Source organism: Saccopteryx leptura, chromosome 10, assembly GCF_036850995.1.
Source record: "Saccopteryx leptura isolate mSacLep1 chromosome 10, mSacLep1_pri_phased_curated, whole genome shotgun sequence".
Lineage (NCBI taxonomy): Eukaryota > Metazoa > Chordata > Mammalia > Chiroptera > Emballonuridae > Saccopteryx > Saccopteryx leptura.
The window spans coordinates 41,873,062-41,879,271 of record NC_089512.1 but is presented as its reverse complement, the minus strand read 5'-3'; positions in this window follow the sequence as shown (position 1 = coordinate 41,879,271).

Genomic DNA, 6,210 nt, shown 5'->3' with positions numbered 1-6,210 from the left:
TTGTATTAGTTTCAGGTGTACGACATGGTGGCTAGACAGTCATATACTTTACAAAGTGTTTCCTCAATACTTCCAGTACCCACTGGCACCATACATAATTACTACAATATTATTGACTATATTTCCTATGTTGTACCAAAGAGCCCTGGTTCCCTTTAGTGATATTCAGACTACAATCTGGGAGTCAAGAGAGCTCGTTATACTGTTGGGGAAGTCATGGTTTCCCAACCTTTTCAGTGGCCAGAGTTAAGAAATACATTCTTCAGATAATATACATCATGAGTTGTTATTAATATTTCCAATTCAAATTTAAGGCTAGAGATTTTCTTAATTTCAGCAGTCGTTTAAGTATGTCCTTTCTTCCACACCAAAAATTGTGATTCTCATTGATACCAACATAATTCCGCATTTGCTTTATTGTACAACACACACACACAACACTTTCAAAATAACAATACCAGCACTACCCCCCTGGAGATGTGCAGTCAGATTACTGTATCTCAAACCAGTGAAATAATTCCTTCTTGTCGGGCTATGCCACCACTTCAATTTATAGTTTCATTTTGCTTTAATTTTTAGAATTACTCTTTTTAGTTTAATTTTGTTTGACAATTATGTAAAATAATTAAGTGGCTCCAAAATCAATTTTATGAATAAAGATATATAGTCCTCTCAATCATATATCTAAGTTTTTTATTTATCTTTTTTATTTATTGAATTTTGCTGTGGTGATACTTGTTAACATAATTATACAGATTTCAGGCTCCTAATTCTCCAACACATCTCCATACACCATATTGTGTTCACCCCCAAGTCAAGTCTTTGTCCATCACCATTTATCCCCCACACTCTCCTCTACCCTTCTATCCCAGAAATTACCACACTGTTGTTTGTGTCCAAGAGTTTTTCCTTAGTTTTTGATTTATCGTAACATATAATGTGATGAGATAAACCAATGACTTAAGACATTTTCTGAGATGAATGGTAGCACATTATACACACATTTCCACACCTGGATTTTTGCACTCAATAATATATTTTAGAAATCATTTTGAAACAATCAACCTAAGTCTCTATCATTCTTTTATATAATTGCATTAGACACCATTGTGTGAATTACCATATTTACCCATGTATAAGATGCACCCTTTTTCAAAAAATTTGGGATCTAAAAACAATGGGTGCATTTTATACAGTGGTTATAAATTTTTTTACTCGCATTTCCCACTTTTTTGCCCTTGTTGAGGAGTTGTATGAATTTTATGATGAATAAAATTTGATTTCAATAACTTTATGTAATAAAATTTTTTTTCATATTTTGGGCCCCAAAATTAAGGTGCATCTTATACATGGGAGCATCTTATCCATAGGGAAATATGGTACTTTAGTTTATTTTATCAATTCCTACTAAAGAATATTTAGAATGTTTCTAGTTTTGTATTATTATAATTAGTGCTGTGATCTAACAGTATGAATGAATCTTTGTATTTTTGTCAATATATCTTTGGGAAAGATTCTTAGCATTGGAATTATTGAATGAACAGGTAGATGTCGTTTTGAGTTATGTCAAACTCCATAGTGTTTGTACCGTTTATAACATTCTCACCAATAACATGAGAACTGCTGTTTCACTAGAGCTTTGCAACAAATTGTTCTTGATGTGGGGGGATTTTGGTAATCTGATGGATGAAACATGGTATCTCAGTGCATGTTTATTTTGCACTTCACTTAAAAATAAAGGTAAACAGCTTTATACATGCTGAAGTCTATTAACATTTTTCTGTAAACTTCATATTCTTAGCTCATTTTTCTATAGAAAAAGATCTTTTCCATCTAAAATTTTTAGAACCTCTTTAAATGTTAAGGATAGCAAATTTTTGCCTATGATATAGATTATTCATTCTTTTTCAATTTGTCATTTGCCTTTCTATTATGTTAATGGTTGGTGAGTTTAGTATTTTAGTATTTTTGTGGGACTTGATTTGTTTTTCATTTTTGTTTGTTCAGCCCTTTAAAATATTTTTATTCATGTAATCAAATTTATCAGTAATTTTTATTATTTCTTTTGCATTTTCTTAATTCAGGAGGTTTTCCCCACAGACAGGTTATAAAGCAATTAAACCATATTTTCTACTATACATATTATTTGTTTGATTTTATTTTTTATCACATTTAAATCTCTGATGCATTTAGAATTTATTCTGGTGTGAAGAATGGATCCAATTTTATTTTCTTACATACAACTATTAGTCCTCCTAACTTTGTCAAATTATTAAACATTAAATACCTTCTCTTTTCCCCCACTGATTTGAGATACTGCTTTTATATACTTATTCAATTTCCATATGTAATTTAATCTATTTGGACTTTTGTGTTCTCTTCCAATGGTCAATCTATACCTTCAAAAAACACCAAAACTGTTTCAATTATACAGGTATTAAAATATTTTTAATGTTTAGTAAAACCTGACCTCTTATTCTTATTTTTTATCAGTTTTCATGGCTCTTTTTGTTTGTTAGTTTTTTCCAACTAAGCATTAAATCAAATTTTCTAACTTCAGAAAAAAATTCTGATATTTTTTTATTTGCATTACATTAAGTGTATTAATTAACATAGGAAAACTGACATCTTCATGATGTTGACTTTTCTTATCCACGAATATGGAACATACTTTCATTTGCTTGAGTCTAGATTTAAGTTTTTAAATGGTGTTGCATAATTTTCCTTATGAGATTTTGAACTTTTCCACTCAAGTTTACACTTAGGTATTTTCATTGTTTTTTGTTTTTGTTCATGAACATAAATTAGGTCTTTTATTTTATATCTTCTAACTGGTTTTGTTTTCATATCTAGTCATTGATTTTTCTATGTTGATTTTGTTTTTCCCTCCAACTTTATTGAGGTATAATTGCAAATAAAATTGTGTGTTAGCAAATTTCAAGTGTGTAATTCAATGTTAACTACAGTCACCATGTAGTATATTAGAGCTCCAGGACTTACTGTTGGAAATGAAGTGTTACATCCCCTGCCCAACAGTTGCTCATCTCATCAACCTCTTTCCCAACCCTGGAAATCACCATTTTACTGTTTCTATGAGACTGACCTTTTTCTTATTAAATTCCACATATAAGTGAGGTCATACAGTATTGTTTTTCTCTTATTTCACTTGGCGTAATTTCCTCCAGCTTCACCTATTTTGTCACAAATGGCAGAATATTATTTCTTTTTAATGGCTGGATAATATTCCTGCATATATATGTATGTGTGTGTGTGTATATCAATCAAATTTTCTTTATTCATTCATTCATTGATGTATGTTTAAATTGTTTCCATATCATGACCATTGAGAATAATGCAGCAATTAACATGGAAACGCAGATAGCTCTTTAAAATACTGATTTCATTTCTTTTAGCTCTGTATCCAGAAACAGGATTTCTGGATCAGAGGGAAGTATTTTTAATTTTTTGAGGAACCTCCATACTATTTTCCCTAGAGACTACAGTATATCATTTTACATTCCCACGAATAGTGCACAAGTGGTTTCTTTACATCTTCAACAACACGTGTTATCTCTTCCAGCCATTCCGACTGAGTGAGGTGATATCTCATTGTGGTTTTTATTTACATTTCCCTGATGATTAGTGACATGGAGCACCTTTTTATGTACCTGTTGGCCATCTATATGTCTTCTTTGGAAAATATCTAATTTAGGTTATTTTGCAGTTGTTAAATTGGATTGCTTTTTGCTCTTGAGTTGTATGAGTTCTTCATGTATTTTAGAAGTTGACCCCTGATTAGATGTATGGTTTGTAAATATTTCTCTTATTGCATTGGGTCCCTCTTTATTGATTCCTTTGATATACAGAAGCTTTTTAGTGTGATATAATCCCCCCTGTCTATTTTTATTTCTATTGCCTGTGTTTTTGTTGTCATATAAAAAAAAACATGTAAAAGTATCTCTAGTCACAGATGATATGAAGTTATATATTTAAAAATCCTTTAAAATCAACAAAAAAGATTAGAGCTAATAATGAGTTCATCAAGTTGTGGAACACAATAGCAATACAGAAATATCGGTTATATTTCTACACACTAACAATGAACAATCTAAACCTAAAATTAAGAAAGCAATTCCATTTACAATAGTATCAAAGTAAAATATTCTTGGGAATAAATTTAACCATAGAAATGCAAGATTTGTACAACGAAAACAAAAATCACTCTTGACAGAAACTTTAAGAGACCTAAATAAATGGAAGGACAGCTTGTGTTCATGAATTGGAAAACTTAATATTGTTAAGATGACAATATTTCCCAAATTGATCTATAAATTAAATGTAATCCTTATTAATATTCTAATGAACTTTATGCACAAAAGAAGAGCTGACCATAAAATCTGTATTAAAGTATAAGGGTTTCAGAATATCCGAGACAATCTTTAAAAGAACAAAAGTGAAAACACCCTTCCAATTTCAATACTACAAAGCTGTAGTAATCAAAACAGGGTGATTGGCATAAAGATAGACATAAAGATCAAAGGAATGAAGGGTCCAGTAATAAACCATATATTTATGGTCAATTGATTTTTTCACATCAAATACAAAAATTAATTCAAAATGGATCAAAGACCTAAGTATAAGAGCTCAAACTATAAAGCTATTAGGAAAGTGCATTGGTATAAATCTCTAAGATGTTGAGTTAGGCAAGGGTTTCTTAAATGATACTAAAAAAGCAAGCAACAAAACAAAAATGTACATAAAATTAAAACTTTTGGGCTTCAAATTGCACTACCTAAGAAGTAAAAAGATCATTCACAGAATGGAAGAACTATTTTCAAATTATTTATATATATCTGATAAAGTATAGTATCTATATTATACAAAGAACTCTTACAGGGCCATGGGCGAGGGGGACTGGAAAGGGGGTAGGGAGAAGGGTGTAAAGAGGGACAAAGCTGACAGAAAATGGTTTGACTTTGGGTGGTGGGTATACAACATAATCAACAGTTCAAATGCTATAGAGATGTTCACCTGAAACCTTTGTACCCTTATTGATCAATGTCATCCTGTTAAGGTTAATTTTCTAAATAAAATTTAAAAATTAAAAATAAAAGAAAGAAAGAAAGAAAGAAAGAAAGAAAGAAAGAAAGAAAGAAAGAAAGAAAGAAAGAAAGATAGAAAGAACCTACCCTATGATCCAGGATTTTCATTTGTAGGAATCTAAAATCGATGTGTGGCGGACAAAGTGGACGTTCTTCCTGTTACAGAGGTGATAATCATAGGGAGAGACAACGCATTGTGCAGTAAACTCCTGCAGCCAGTTTAGCTTTCATTTCTGCTTCTTTTTGGAAAAATAATAAGACAATGTTTATACCACAGGGTGGTATGACCAAAAAATGTCTGCTTTTTAAATCTTTGCCAACTACATAAAATGGAAAGAAATTTTTTTCCCTAACATATAAGGTCATTTCTAGAGATACTGAACATGTAGTAAAAGAAGAGTTAAAGATTCTCACGTAGAATTCCAGCCTCTTGTAAAAGAGACAGTGGGATGGGCGTAGGAGGTGGGGAAGAAAGCAGCTTGAGCCAAATCCCATGAAGCTGCAAAAAAAGGCCAGGAACTATTCAGTGACTTATGCATGAAGCCTCATGAAAACCAGCAGTAACTGCAGCCGCTGACAAACTCAATGACTACTTAAATGAAAGGTCTAAGTGAACCTGTATCTTTTTCCCTTTTAATTCTTTTTTGAACTGGTGATTCCCATTAAATTTGGCATTGCAATTGTTTGTAAACACTGATTCGTCCATCCAATAAAGAGTTCTATCAATGTAGAAAGAACCCAAGGAGAAGAACATCATGTCAGTCTACTTTCCAATTAATCACACACACTTTTAGCCTATAAAGACATATCCTAAAGTCATTTGCCCAAGTTGCAGGGAAAGCACCAGGCAGAGAGAAATAACTTCTGAAATCCACCTCATGGCTGGAAAGATGACAGGTGACAGCTAACCCTTCAGGATGCTCATTGCCTTATCACTCCTTGGACCTGGCTCTGTGGAAACACGGCATGCCCATCAGCCCACCTGCCGCTAACCCTCAGACCTCACCCTCTCACCTACCCAGCATGGTGAGATATGGTGAGGTGACAGTGATTGTGACATAAGCAAAAGGCCTCAGACTGATATATGTAAATACCAGCCCAGAAGCTT